At 44.7% G+C, this 15,877-nt stretch overlaps 1 pseudogene; it reads left to right on the forward strand.

Moving 5' to 3' along the window:
* Positions 1–2,088: 2,088 nt before the first annotated feature.
* LOC141129854 (programmed cell death protein 5 pseudogene) lies at positions 2,089–2,914 on the forward strand (annotated as a pseudogene).
* The last annotated feature ends 12,963 nt before the right edge of the window (positions 2,915–15,877 follow it).

Raw genomic sequence — 15,877 nt, forward strand, 5'->3', positions numbered from 1 at the left:
GAACATAGTGTTTGCAGAAGGCGACAAAAATGGGAAGTTGTTGGCAAGACTGGTGGCAGTTGATAATCAAATAACAAACATCCCAGTAGTTAGAGGGCGTGATGGCACTATGATTACTGACCCCTTAGGTATATTGGATGAATTTAGAGACTACTTTTCTGAGTTTTATGCTCCTATACCGAGGTATGATCAGTCAGATTTAAATGCTCTTTTGGATAAGCTGACCCTCCCGAGTTTATCTGAGACTGACCGGATGGAACTAGATAGTAAGATCACCACCAAAGAGATAACTGCAGCTATTTTTGACTTCCCACCTTGTAAGGCTCCGGGTCCGGATGGCCTTCCTGCGGATTTTTATAAAAACCATGTTGACGAACTAGCCCCCAGACTGAATACACTTCTGGCCAAATGTTTAGAAATGAACAGTCTTCCGGCCTCTAGGCTGGATGCCTATATGGTACTATTACTGAAACCGGGTAAAGATCCTTTAGATTGTTCTTCATACAGGCCCATCTCCCTCTTAAACACGGACCTGAAGATCCTCACGAAGGTATTGGCCAACAGACTGGTCAGAGTGATCCCCTCCCTGGTCAATATTGACCAGACGGGATTCATGACACTGACACTAATTTAAGAAGGTTGTTTACCCACCTCCAGTTACCGGGGTCTGAGGACAGAACCAGAATTATTGTTTCGATCGACATAGAAAAGGCGTTCGACTCAATTGATTGGTCGTATATGCTCCGGGTGCTGGAGGTGATGGGGTTCGGCAGTACGTTTAGGAGGTGGATAACGTTGTTATATTGCAACCCTAGAGTAGCAATTAGATTGGATCAGGATGTTTCTCCCTTCTTCTCGTGGGCAGAGGCACCAGGCAGAGGTGCCCTCTATCCCCATTTTTATTTGTGCTTATGATGGAACCCTTAGCAGTAGCACTTAGAATGTCCAGTGAAGTCAGGGCAATTAGAGTGGGTTCCATCAAGGAATATCTAGCATTATATGCGGATGACATGCTCTTGTTTTTGGAGGATCCTAGATCATCATTGCAGGCGGTTCTAAAAATTTTCAATGATTTCACAGTTTTTTCAGGTCTTAAGGTGAATTGGAGCAAATCCTCCATTTTGCCATTAGATACTAGGGCCAGTGAAGAGGCTGACCAAAGTCTGCCGCTGAAGTGGGTTTCTTCCATCACATATTTAGGAATTAAAATTACAGCAGACAGTGCTGATTATGTGACTCTTAATCTACTGCCTTTATTGTCCTTTTTTAAGCAGAGGGCGCAGGCCTGGCAAAGGCTTCCTCTATCACTGATAGGGAGGATAAGTTTAGTGAAAATGAAAATTCTTTCAATCATACTTTATTTCTTGAGACACGCTCCGGTACGGCCTCCCAAATCCTTTTTTAAAAAACTAGAGGGCATTACCAGTTCATTCATATGGGCCCCCAAACAACCACGCATAGGACTTAAGGTGCTGCAGGAGCCTTGGGGGTGGGGGGGTTTGGCCCTGCCTGACTGGAAGAAATATTACCTAGCTGGTCAGTTGGTATTTGTCCATAAATGGTTGACATCTGACGACGGAGATTCAGCAACTGTGGTGGAGGCGGCTCATTTGGGGTCATATAAGACCCTCCGTTTGGCCATTCATAGGGGTGTTGGGTCAGAGCTTCCTTTGACTTTGGCCGTGAAGGCCACTATTAAGGCTTGGGGGGAGGCAGTGGTGTTGGCGTGTCCGAGCTACTTGGGTTTCTCACCTCAGACTACCTTGTGGGGGAATCCCAAGTTGTCTCACTTCTACTCCTTTCAGGACCCCATGGTGTGGGTGGTCAGGGGAATTAAATTACTAAAGGACATCACCCAAGATGGCATACTTCTGACTTTTGACCAGCTGAAGACTAAGCATGACCTCCCTAACTCATATTTCTTCAGGTTCATACAGCTTCGGCACGCGTTTCAGGCCCAATTTAGAGATAGGGCGGTAGAGTCCATTCCACCGGCTTTAGAAGACATACTTATGGTAGAAGACCTCACTAAAACTTTGTCAGTCACATGTAAAGAACTGTTTAAGAAAAGTCCGGCAGCAAGGGGGGGTAACGTGTCGAGGTCTGGGCGGAGATGGTGGACCCGGAGCTGGAAGCGATAAGAAAGCAGCGGCTGACAGAGCTACAGGGGAGACATGGGGAAGGTGGAGGTGAACAAGCTCAGCAAGAAGCTAAACAAAGAGAAGATGAGATGCGAAATAACATTTTATCCCAGGTCCTCAGCCAGGCTGCTCGGGCACGGTTGAACAACCTTGCCTTGGTGAAGCCTGAGAAAGCCAAAGCTGTAGAAAGTTACCTTATACAGATGGCAAGATTTGGCCAGCTTGGTGGGAAGTTATCTGAAGAGGGTCTAATAGAGATTTTGGAAAAAGTGAGTCAGCAGACAGAGAAGAAGACAACAATAAAGTTTAATCGAAGGAAAGTGATGGACTCTGACGAGGAGGATGACTACTGAGGCAAAGGGATTGACTGCAAGCACTTGTTTTTACAACACATGCATTGTACACGAAAAGGCACTGAGTAATCTTCTACAATTACCCAAAAAAGACATTATCATGTGTATTTGGGGTTTTCCTTTTTAAACAGTTCCCATTCAAAGTGGCACACTTTAATCTGATGAGCTGCAATAGGTTGTGCTGCAAAGTTTACAAACTGTTACATAGAATGAGGTTTTTTTTCTTCTAGAAAACTGTCCCTCCTGCCCCCTTCTTCCAGTAAATTATTTGAATTCTCTATATTTCAAGAATTTGACTCCTTTCGATTCCTGTTCAGACCATAAAAAGTGATTCTTTTTTATGAGACCTCTGATTGTGACAGTGAAGAATTGTGCCATTGCTTATTAAAAGATAAAATAAAACTTCTTTTGTGTTGTAAAGTCCGGCAGCAATGGCTAAATGCAGAGAGCGTTGGGAGAGTGAAGTCCCTGATATGGATGGGGAGGACTGGGATGACGTATGGGTGCACCCCTTTAAACATTTAGTCTCTGCGAGAGACAGACTCATTCATTTTAAATTTTTACATAGAATTTATTTTACACCGGCCAGATTGGCAGTAATCTACCCATCAGTCTCTTCGGCTTGTTGGAGGTGTGACTTTTCACCGGCAGATGCCAAACATATTTTCTGGGATTGCCCACACATCATGACTTTTTGGAAAGGAGTAATAAAATGTATAGAAGAAATTTTAAAAATACCTATTCCATTATCCATTAGGGTATGTTTGTTGGGCCTAGTGGAGGAGGTGGTTCCGTCCAGAGCTCTTAGAACTTTACTGAACATTCTATTCTTCTATGGAAGAAAAGCCATATTATTGAAATGGAAGAATTCCGCTCCCCCTGGAGTTCTATTTTGGAAGGGGCTGGTGAATTCCATGATGCCCTATTATAAGGCAACATACCACTCTAGAGGGTGCGGAAAAAAGTTTGATAAGGTTTGGCAGGCCTGGTTTGGATCGGTGGTAACGGCTGGTTAGTTCTGTCCTAGTTCTTTATGAGGTAAAGCAATAGTCATGGGATTTTGATATAATCAAGTACATGAGGAGGGGTGGTAATTACGGGTAGTTGTGTCCTTTGGATCATAAATTAGCTAATCATCAACTACGGTGCAGTGCTTTGGGGAGCATAAAAAACACATACATATAGATTTACATGGTCTTATTGCAGATGGTCCTCCAGTGGTAAAATAAAGTGAAGCAATTTTTCTTAATTGTGGTGAACTGTGGTATGGGATTTTGGGGGGGGGGGGGGGGTTTGGTACAAGAGGTTACCTGTGTTAGGTTGTTCCATTGTTAGATTCAAGTGGACCATGTGGGTCCAAGAATGGCCGGTGTTGTGCCGGATCATTCCACTGTTTTTTGTATGTTTATATGTTTAAAATTTAATAAACAGAATTAAAAAAAAAAAAAAGAAACGCCCATTTAGCCGCGTTTGCGTCTAGAAGTGTTTAGTAAGGATGATACCATAAGGCCCTATCCAAGCTCAAAAAAAGGTTTTATGTAACTATTTCAGCCATTTTTTGAGACCAGAGTGAGTAGCAGTAGCAGAGAGAGCATCAGTGTTCTTGTATTTGTCCCCATTTCTGTGATTTTTTTTTACAATGGATCCCATAATGAGCATATGTGAGGAAATGCTCCTGATGTTGCTCTTGATGAGGCTAGAACAACTCTGAAAATTGCATGCAAGGACCAGAGTTCATCGCTACCGGACCCATCCATTGATCGCTCAGTGCATGTCAGTAGGATATTTTACCAACATGTACATAGAGCTGCGTACCTACCCCAATAATTTTTTTTTATTTTACACGCATGTCCATTGCCTCATTTGACATTCTACTATAAAAAGTTTGGCCCAGTCTGAAACGCTTGGTTATGAACATGAACATGTCATCTTTTTCATATTTAACAACATATGGGTCAAATTACAATTATACTTGGTAAAACAACATTGGTAGTGGTGTATTGGATTGGATCAAGGGCTATATATGGTCTATGAATCATTGCAAGTAATTACCAGTTTTTAAACTTTTTGTTATGTTTTCTCATCGTTTTCCATCATTTTTTAGTGTTTTAATGTCCAAAAAATTGGGTATTTTTAAAAACACTTATAAGCGAAAATGTGTCTAAACGCTGGTACCACATTTAGCCGTGTTTGGCGTCTGAAATATGGAAATCTTCAGCGTCTGAACTCATTTTTTTGCCTTCAAAGAAAGGCTGTTAAATGCAACTGCCTAAAATTGGCTGTAAACAAAACAGTGTACATGGTCACATAAGATAACATTGAATGAGTTCAGGGGCAGTTGAAAAACGCGTCCAACTGCCTCTGAACGTGCGTTTAGCAGCAGCAGTGTACATGAGGCCTAAAACATATTAAAAAAAAAAAAAAAATGAAAATAATGTTGGTTAGCAACCACAGAACCTTATAATAATTGCATTCCAAATGGTAAGCATATGAGTACTTAGAAGAATAATAGATCAAGATGCAAATGTCTTTGCTCCAGGTGCAAAACAAAAAGGTTGCCTGTTTGTACTGGACTCTGCATTTCTCCCAGCACAAAAAAAAAGATAATTTGTCCTCCTATTTTCTAATAGGATAAATTTGAATAAGCTGTATGCCACTTAAATATTTCAAGAAACAAAAGATCACTTATGTGCTGTAAACTGGGGATAGATAGCAGGTACAAAGTGAGGTGTGCACACTTTTGGGCACAGGTACCAGTCCAGTAATGTAGTGACAGACAGTGCAGTGTTTATTGGTGTTTTTTTACCGGTCTTTTTACCAGTGATGTACGGTGCGCTACAAAATAAACAAAAACACCAAAACAAAATCCTAGACGTGTCCAGGCACTAACTACAAAAATCAACATCCTACCAGTCTGAACAAGCCTAATGCTTGTCAGTCTCCATATACAATTTTACAGCTTCCACCAACTCTGCAGGCTCTCCAGGTGAGCCATAATTGCCAAATAGGAAAGCGCAAACCCCAAACTGAATATAGAATCAGAGGTCTCTAAAAGTGTATGAGAGGAGCCTGGGAGATGTGTAGACCCCAAACCAGAATTTTCCATGCTCCCTTTGAGACACGCTGCTACAGTGCATAATTACAAGAACCTTAGGTATGTCTGTAACTGTCAGCACCTTTGATTGTGTTATCCTCACTATGTACAATGGACCATAATTGTTGTATAAAGCAACAAGTGTATAGAGCAAGTCTGTACTACCTATATAGGGCCACAATTAGGAATGAGCCAGATGTTTGAGTCGAACGTAAGTTTGACTCGAACATTGGATGTTCACCTGTTCACCGAAAAGCGAACATTATGCGGCGTTTGCTGCAAATTTGAAAAGCAACGGAACACCATTAAAGTCTATGGGATACTAACATGAAAAACCAAAAGTGCTCATTTTAAAGGCTTATATGCAAGTTATTGCTATAAAAAGTGTTTGGAGACCTGGGTCATGCCCCAGGAAACATGTATCAGTGCAAAAAAAAGTTTTAAAAACAGCCGTTTTTTCAGGAGCAGTGATTTTAATAATGCTTAAAGTGAAACAATAAAAATGAAATATTCCTTTAAATATCGTGCCGGGGGGGGGGGGGGGTCTCCTTGGTATGCCTGTAAAGTGGCACATTTTTCCCATGTTTAGAACAATACCACCGCAAAATGACAGAAAAAAAAGTCATTTAAAACTGATCGCGGCTGTAATGAATTGCCGATTCTCGGCAATATACATAAAACTTGTTGAAAAAAAATGGCATGGGTTCCCCCCAGTCCATTACCAGGCCGTTTTGGTCTGGTATGAATATTAAGGGGAACCCCAAACTAAAATTAAAAAAAAAAAAAATTGCGTGGGGGTCCCCCCAAAATCCATACCAGGCCCTTCAGGTCTGATATGGATAATAAGGGGAATCCTGTGCCAATTTTTTTTTTTTAAATGGCGTAGGGATCTCCCTAAAATCCATACCAGATCCTTCAGGTCTGGTATGGATTTTAAGGGGAATCCTGCGCCAAAATAAAAAAATGGCATAGGGTACCTCAAAATCCATACCAGACCCCTTTCCGAACACACAACCTGGCAGGCCACAGGAAAAGAGGGGGGATGAGAGAGCGCCTCCTTCCTGAACCGTACCAGGCCACATGCCCTCAACATGGGGAGGGTGCTTTGGAGTAGCCCCCCCAAAGCACTTTGTCCCCATGTTGAAGGGGACAAGGGCCTCATCCCCACAACCCTTGCCCGGTGGTTGTAGGGGTCTGCGGGTGGAGGGCTTATGGGAATCTAAAAGCCCCCTTTAACAAGGGGACCCCCAGATCCCATCCCCCCCAAGTGAATTGGTAATGGGTACATTTTACCCCTGCCAAATCACACAAAAAGTATCAAAAATTGTAAAAAAGACAGGAGAAATTTTGAGACAAGTCCTTCATTAAAAATTAAAAAATAAAAAATGTCCTGCGATGTAAATCTCACACCGCCCGACAAACTGAAAAATGAAAAAAAACGCAACAGATCCACCTCCATGGGAGGCTCCTGCCGAGTGACGCTTCTTCTCAATGACAACTGTTATATAGCTGAGGGCAGGGCCAATGGGAGGCAGAGCTGTTGCATTTTTTTCTTTTTCCAATTCGTCGGGCGGTGTGAGATGGATTTACATCACGGGATATTTTTATTATTTTTTAATAAAGGACATATACCAAAGTGAAATTGTATATAAGCTGCGCTTAGGATAAGTCTATACGGCAAGAAACTACAGGTTGCTGCCCCCCTTACCCAGAGTGCCCAATGGGGTACCCTGTCAAACGTGTATGAAAATAAAAGATGGGTTTGTTTGGTGCTACCTGAAGACCTAAATGATTAGGTCTGTATCAGGATAGCCTGGTGAAGTGCTTAAACCATTACACTTAAAATATCTATATGGTATACATTAGCATGGAGTCCATGCCTCCTAAATGTTAGATTTGGGGATAGAGTGCTGTATATCAGTGTATTCACACAGGTATGTGATTAAAGGTGTACAGTTAGAAAGCCAACGTAATTATATCCAGCTATTTGCCCAACAGTGAAAGGTTTGCAATATAACGGTCACTAATAGGACTAAGAGCTGCACCTCTGCATGTGCACCAGCTTAATGGGATGTTCCTTATATTGCAAAACATCTCCAGATAAAAACCAATTATATATCCATAAGTATAGTGTGCATTATGGAGTGGAAATTACTCATAAATCAATAAGGATACCATATATAATGCACCTCGATTCAATAACCTTAGACATAAATCATGTATATATCAGCTTATGGAGTAGAAATCGCATAAACGCATAGCATTTTGTATTGTTAGAAGTTGCAGCCAGTACATCTCAAACAAGATATATTAGTCCCATGAATTAAGTTAGTAGTTTTCAACAGGTGACTTTGGTGCAGAGACAGTTGCCAGGTGACTTTGGTGCTCCCCCTGATGGTTGTCTACTACTACTACCAGCTCCCGGAACCCCTGCAGGGGTAATACGCCTGTAGTGTGTTAGAATGGGACTCGCTGCTTGTTGCCTGTTGTGGTGGGTCACTTCAGTGTGACCAGATCCCCATCCCCTTTACAGGGGTAGTGCACCTCCACTTCCTGCTGATTGCGATGAATGCCTCCTGTGTGTTCCGAGTAGTGGAGATGTTGCAATCCCACGTGTATCAAAACATAATGAGAAGAGCTTCCATAGCATGATAAAGTAAAACCACTTTATTTATAAAACATGTGTAACCAATTCATAAAAAATTATAAAAATAAAAAAAAAAGTAAAAAAAAAAATATGAAAGAAAGTCCAAGCACCATATATATTTCCTACCCAGTAGATGACTGGGATAGGATACTACTTCCTGACAGACAGGTAAAGTTTAAAAGTTCACTCTTACAGAGCAGAAAAGCGAGATGGGGGATATTCCAACCTGACGCTGATACAGCGTTCCTCCCTCTCGTGTGTCCGTAGGTGAACTGAAGAGCGTGATGCCGTTGTGCACGCTTTGTCACATGACGTCCTTAGCAACGGTATCATGCTCCTGCTTGTTGTGAAGTTTATAGGGAGGGAGCATCCATGTTAAGCTCGCCCCTCGGATTACGAGCGGAGATTTACATATATAACTACTACGGGGCTGCTGCTCACTTAGTTTATTCCGAACCAGGTTCCTTTGTAGCCAAATTAGGAAATTAATGCAGCTAGTATGCTCACCCCCTTAATTTTAACAGAGATTATTATTAAAATAATGAAAAATCATGGAAGCACTCTCCGCTATGGTAAAAGCAAGAATTCATTCATATTGTATACAATTGAAATAACTACCCCTGATGATACACAGGTGAAAAAAAAAAAAAAACTTATAAGTCAGGTATATGTAATACCCGATGTTATAAGTGTACAGATGCCCCCCATCCCATAGATGGTAACACGTCTATAGTAATATAACCTCAAAGTCTAGCTCTATATATGTACTATTGGTGGGCACGGAATGCCCCAATTATTGCTGGTATTAATAGATATCTTCCATTTCCTGAGTATAAAAATTGCACTGTATAGTATATGCCTAATGTTATTGCATATTAATTTAGATGTACTGTATCTGTACACTTATAACATCGGGTATTACATATACCTGACTTATAAGTTTTTTTTTTCACCTGTGTATCATCAGGGGTAGTTATTTCAATTGTATACAATATGAATGAATTCTTGCTTTTACCATAGCGGAGAGTGCTTCAGGGCCGATCCTAGGGTCACTGGCGCCTGGGTGCAGAAATATTTCTGGCGCCCCCACATGGGTGTGATCATCTTACCAACTCCTCCCCTTTACAAATGTTTCTATGGCAACGACTCAAACACAGAGATGCTCCCCTAAGAAGTCTTTGTTAGCCTGGGATCCTCCCATGATCTTTTAACAATAAAAAATATACTGGAAGAGCGTACACTAATGAGACCTGGAGGGGGTCTCTCTGATGCACACAGAGAGGGCTTCTGTTAGAGAGTCTGTTAGAAAGAGCCCCCAGACATATTACAGGAGATGGTCAGAGACTGCAGACGTAGTACAAGAGATGATCAGAAACTGCAGACATAGTACAGGAGATGATCAGAAACTGCAGACATAGTACAGGAGATGATCAAAGACTGCAGACAGGATATAAGAGATGATCAGAGACTGCAGACATAGTACAGGAGATGGTCGGAGACTGCAGACATAGTACAGGAAATGATTAGAGACTGCAGACATGATACAGGAGATGATCAGAGACTGCAGACATAGTACAGGAGACGATCAGAGACTGCAGACATGGTACAGGAGATGATCAGAGACTGCAGACATAGTACAGGAGATGGCCAGAGATTGCAGACATACTACAGAAGATGATCAGAGACTGCAGACATAATACAGTAGATGGTCAGAGACTGCAGACATAATACAGTAGATGGTCAGAGACTGCAGACATAATACAGGAGATGATCAGAGACTGCAGACATAGTACAGGCCCTCTCACCTGACCCAGCGATACAGCAACGGTTCCTCTGATCAGGAGTCAGCTCACTCTGAATTGCCCATGGCCACTCCGCTGGGTAGCACCCAGATCTGTATTCCTGCATTGACTCCATTCCTTTCTCTGCCAGGGAAGGCACTAGGCTGTGTGGCTTTCTCTCTGGTGGCGCAGGGCAGCGGGGTTCTCTCTCTGATGGTGTTCTCTCAGCACTGCCCTTTCCCTCTGGAGTCCTGGGTGTACTTCCCTGAAAGCTTTCCTGGGCTCCTGGCTCTCTCTCTCTCCCATTCAACTGAGCATGCTGTGTGGGCTGCAGTTTCTGTGTTACAGTGGGGCTGCCAGTCCTCAGGACTATATGTCCCACAATCCTCTTCTCTGCTCCTTTTTCTATTCTGTTTCTTCCCTGGGCATATGAAGGCAGGGGAAGATACATAGTGGGCGGCTGTGCAGGCAAGCACCGCTCACTAGTACAGCAGCACGCGCAAGAGGGAGGGGGGAAAGAAGAGCCCGCAGCTGCATTGGCATCACTAGGGTTGGGGTCACCCCCCTTCCACCAACTATAGTCGCCCCTCAGTACAGACCCCCCTCCACTAAGTATAGACCCCCCTCCATCAGTGCAGAACCCGCACTAAGTATAAACCCCTCCCTCAGTACAGACCTTACTCAGTACAGACCCCCCAGGAAACCCCCCCTCCATTAGTACAGACCCCCCAGGACAGATCTCCCCCTCCATTAGAACAGACCCCCACAGGACAAACCACCCCTCCATTAGTACAGACCCCCCATTAGTACAGACCCCCCAGGACAGACCCCCCTCCATTAGGACAGACCCCCCTCCATTAGGACAGACCCCCCTCCATTTGTACAGACCCCCCTCCATTAGTACAGACCCCCCTCCATTAGTACAGACCCCCTAGGACAGACCCTCCCTCCATTAGTACAGACCCACAGGACAGAACCCCCTCCATTAGTACAGACCGCCCCAGGACAGACCCCCCCTCCATTAGTATAGACCCCCCAGGACAGACCCCCCTCCATTAGTAACGACCCCCCAGGACAGACCCCCCTCCATTAGTACAGACCCCCCATTAGTACAGACCCCCCAGGACAGACCCCCCTCCATTAGTACAGACCCCCCTCCATTAGTACAGACCCCCCTCCATTAGTACAGACCCCCCTCCATTAGGACAGACCCTCCCTCCATTAGTACAGACCCACAGGACAGAACCCCCTCCATTAGTACAGACCGCCCCAGGACAGACCCCCCTCCATTAGTATAGACCCCCCAGGACAGACCCCCCTCCATTAGTACAGACCCCCCCAGGACAGACCCCCCTCCATTAGTAACGACCCCCCAGGACAGACCCCCCTCCATTAGTACAGACCCCCCAGGACAGACCCCCCATTAGTACAGACCCCCCAGGACAGACCCCCACTTTATTAGTACAGACCCCCCTCCATTAGTACAGACTACCCATTAGTACAGACCCCCCTCCATTAGTACAGACCCCCCTCCATTAGTACAGACCCCCATTAGTACAGACCCCCCCTCCATTTGTACAGACCCCCTAGGACAGACCCCCCCTCCATTAGTACAGACCCCCAGGACAGAACCCCCTCCATTAATACAGATCGCCCCAGGACAGACCCCCCTCCATTAGTATAGACCCCCCAGGACAGACCCCCCTCCATTAGTACAGACCCCCTCAGGACAGATCCCCCTCCATTATTAACGACCCCCCCAGGACAGACCCCCCTCCATTAGTACAGACCCCCAGGACAGACCACCCCATTAGTACAGACCCCCCAGGACAGACCCCACCATTAGTACAGACCCCCAGGACAGACCCCCCTTCATTAGTACAGACCCCCCAGGACAGACCCCCCCTTTATTAGTACAGACCCCCCTCCATTAGGACAGACCCCCCAGGACAGACCCCCCATTAGTACAGACCCCCAGGACAGACCCCCCCATTAGTACAGACCCCCCCAGGACAGAGGCCCCCTCCATTACTACAGACCCCCATGACAGACCCCCCCATTAGTACAGACCCCCCAGGACAGAGCCCCCCTCCATTAGTACAGACCCCCCTCAATTAGTATAGACCCCCCAGGACAGACCCCCCCTCCATTAGTATAGACCCCCCAGGACAGACCCCCCCTCCATTAGTATAGACCCCCCAGGACAGACCCCCCTCCATTAGTACAGACCCCCCTCCATTAGGGTACGGTAAAAACACCTGGGCGGCAGCTGGAGAGGAGAGGACAGTTTGCAGCCGCGCCGCCGGGTGGAGAACAGAGCAGTAAACAGCAGGCAGGAGTGAGAGACACAGAGAGGAGAACGTGTCAGGCACGGACCGCCCCACCCCCCCACACGACATCACTGCGCGGCTGGACTCTCTCCACACAGAGACCAACCGCTCTGCCTCCATTCTCATCTCCGGCTGGCTGTTCTCCTTCTCTGACAGGAGGAGGGAGGGGCTTGAGCAGTTAACACAGCGGCGCCTTTTCTTCTTAGAACACCGGCGCCAGACACAAACAAGAGGAGGAGGAGGAGGAGGGGGAACGGAGCACTCTGGCGCTTCAGCGCCCCCAACTCTCTGGCGCTTGGGTGCACTGCACCCCGTGCACCCCGTCTGGGATCGGCCCTGGAGTGCTTCCATGATTTTTCATTATTTTAATAATAATCTCTGTTAAAATTAAGGGGGTGAGCATACTAGCTGCATTAATTTCCTAATTTGGCTACAAAGGAACCTGGTTCGGAATAAACTAAGTGAGCAGCAGCCCGGTAGTAGTTATATATGTAAATCTCCGCTCGTAATCCGAGGGGCGGGCTTAACATGGACGCTCCCTCCCTATAAACTTCACAACAAGCAGGAGCGTGATACCGTTGCTAAGGACGTCATGTGACGAAGCGCGGACGACGGCATCACGCTCTTCAGTTCACCTACGGACACACGAGAGGGAGGAACGCTGTATCGGCGTCAGGCTGGAATATCCCCCATCTCGCTTTTCTGCTCTGTAAGAGTGAACTTTTAAACTTTACCTGTCTGTCAGGAAGCAGTATCCTATCCCAGTCATCTACTGGGTAGGAAATATATATGGTGCTTGGACTTTCTTTCATATTTTTTTTTTTTTACTTTTTATAATTTTTTATGAATTGGTTACACATGTTTTTTAAATAAAGTGGTTTTTACTTACTATGGAAGCTCTTCTCATTATGTTTTGATACACGTGGGATTGCAACACCTCCACTACTCGGAACACACAGGAGGCATTCATCGCAATCAGCAGGAAGCGGAGGTGCACTACCCCTGTAAAGGGGATGGGGATCTGGTCACACTGAAGTGACCCACCACAACAGGCAACAAGCAGCGAGTCCCATTATAACACACTACAGGCGTATTACCCCTGCAGGGGTTCCGGGAGCTGGTGAGTAGACAACCATCAGGGGGAGCACCAAAGTCACCTGGCAACTGTCTCTGCACCAAAGTCACCTGTTGAAAACTACTAACCTAATTCATGGGACTAATATATCTTGTTTGAGATGTACTGGCTGCAACTTCTAACAATACAAAATGCTATGCGTTTATGCGATTTCTACTCCATAAGCTGATATATACATGATTTATGTCTAAGGTTATTGAATCGAGGTGCATTATATATGGTATCCTTATTGATTTATGAGTAATTTCCACTCCATAATGCACACTATACTTATGAATATATAATTGGTTTTTATCTGGAGATGTTTTGCAATATAAGGAACATCCCATTAAGCTGGTGCACATGCAGAGGTGCAGCTCTTAGTCCTATTAGTGACCGTTATATTGCAAACCTCTCACTGTTGGGCAGATAGCTGGATATAATTACGTTGGCTTTCTAACTGTACACCTTTAATCACATACCTGTGTGAATACACTGATATACAGCACTCTATCCCCAAATCTAACATTTAGGAGGCATGGACTCCATGCTAATGTATACCATATAGATATATTAAGTGTAATGGTTTAAGCACTTCACCAGGCTATCCAGATACAGACCTAATCATTTAAGTCTTCAGGTAGCGCCAAACAAACCCATCTTTTATTTTTATACACTTGTACCAAAGTGTCTCCTGTCTTTTTTACTATTTTTGACATGTTTTTTGTGAATTGGCAGGGGTACCATGTACCTGTTACCAATTCACATGGGGGGTGGGATCTGATTCCGATAAACGCCCCCCACCTGCAGACCCCCACAATCACTGGGCAAGGGTTGTGGGGATGAGGCCCTTGTCCCCATCAACATGGGGACAAGGTGCTTTGGGGACCCAAAGCACCCTCCCCATGTTGAGGGCATGTGGCCTGATATGGTTCACGAGGGGGGCCCTCTCTCACCCTTCTCTTTTCCTGCAGCCTGACAGGTTGCGTGCTTGGATAAGGATCTGGTATGGATTTTGGGGGGACCCCTACTCCATTTTTTTAAAACTTTGCCGCAGGGATCCCCTTAAAACCCATACTGGTCTGGTATGGATTTTAGGGGACCCCACCCCATTTTTTTAACTGGAGCAGGGTTCCCTTAAGGGCCTGGTATGGATTTTGGGGGGACCCCCAAGCTATTTTTTAAAAAATTTTAGTTCGGGGTTCCCTTAATATTGATACCAGACCCAAAGGGCCTGGTAATGAACTAGGGGGGAAACCCATGCCGTTTTTTTTCAATGAGTTTTATCTATATTGCCGAGACCCGTCAATTCATTACAGCCGCAATCAGTTTTAAATTACTTTTTTCCTTTAGAAATGTCATTTTGCTGTGGTACTGTTCTAAACACGGGAAAATTTCGCCACTTTACAGGCATACTATAGACACCCCCAGGCACAATATTTAAAGGAATATTTCATTTTTATTGTTTCACTTTAAGCATTATTAAAATCACTACTCCTCAAAAAACAGCTTTTTAAAACTTTTTTTTTGCAGTGATACATGTCCCCTGGGGCAGGACCCAGGTCCCCAAACACTTTTTATGACAATAACTTGCATATAAGCCTTTAAAATTAGCACTTTTGATTTTTCATGTTCATGTCCCATAGACTTTAACGGTGTTCGTCTAAATTTTTTGCCTATTTGCAAGTTCTGGTGTGAACCTAACGGAGGAGTGTTCGGTTCATCCTTAGCCACAATTATCTGTTTATGTGGAATAACAGAATTATTCACTGCTGGCCAGGGATGAGCTTCGAGTTCCAGACGAACCCACGTTCGACTCGAACATCACATGTTCAACTGTTCATTGAATTGCGAACGTTATGGGCCGTTCGCACCAAATTCAAGTGGCGCGTCACGGCCCATAATTCACTGCGGCATCGCAGTGTATTGTTGACTTATGATTGGCCAAGCATGCACTATGACCCGCATGCTTGGCCAATAACAGCGCCGTCTGTACAGAGAGCCGTAATTGGCCAAAGCCAGGGTGTAAGGATGAGCCGAACACCCCCCTGTTCGGTTCGCACCAGAACATGCGAACAGGCAAAAAATTTATTCGAACACACGAACACCGTTAAAGTCTATGGGACACGAACATGAATAATCAAAAGTGCTAATTTTAAAGGCTTATATGCAAGTTATTGTCATAAAAAGTGTTTGGGGACCTGGGTCCTGCCCCAGGGGACATGGATCAATGCAAAAAAAAGTTTTAAAAACGGCCGTTTTTTTGGGAGCAGTGATTTTAATAATGCTTAAAGTGAAACAATAAAAGTGTAATATTCCTTTAAATTTTGTACCTGGGGGGTGTCTATAGTATGCCTGTAAAGGGGTGCATGTTTCCCGTGTTTAGAACAGTCTGACAGCAAAATGACATTTCAAAG

The sequence above is a fragment of the Aquarana catesbeiana genome, linkage group LG02 (assembly GCF_042186555.1).
Source record: "Aquarana catesbeiana isolate 2022-GZ linkage group LG02, ASM4218655v1, whole genome shotgun sequence".
Classification (NCBI taxonomy): Eukaryota; Metazoa; Chordata; class Amphibia; order Anura; family Ranidae; genus Aquarana; species Aquarana catesbeiana.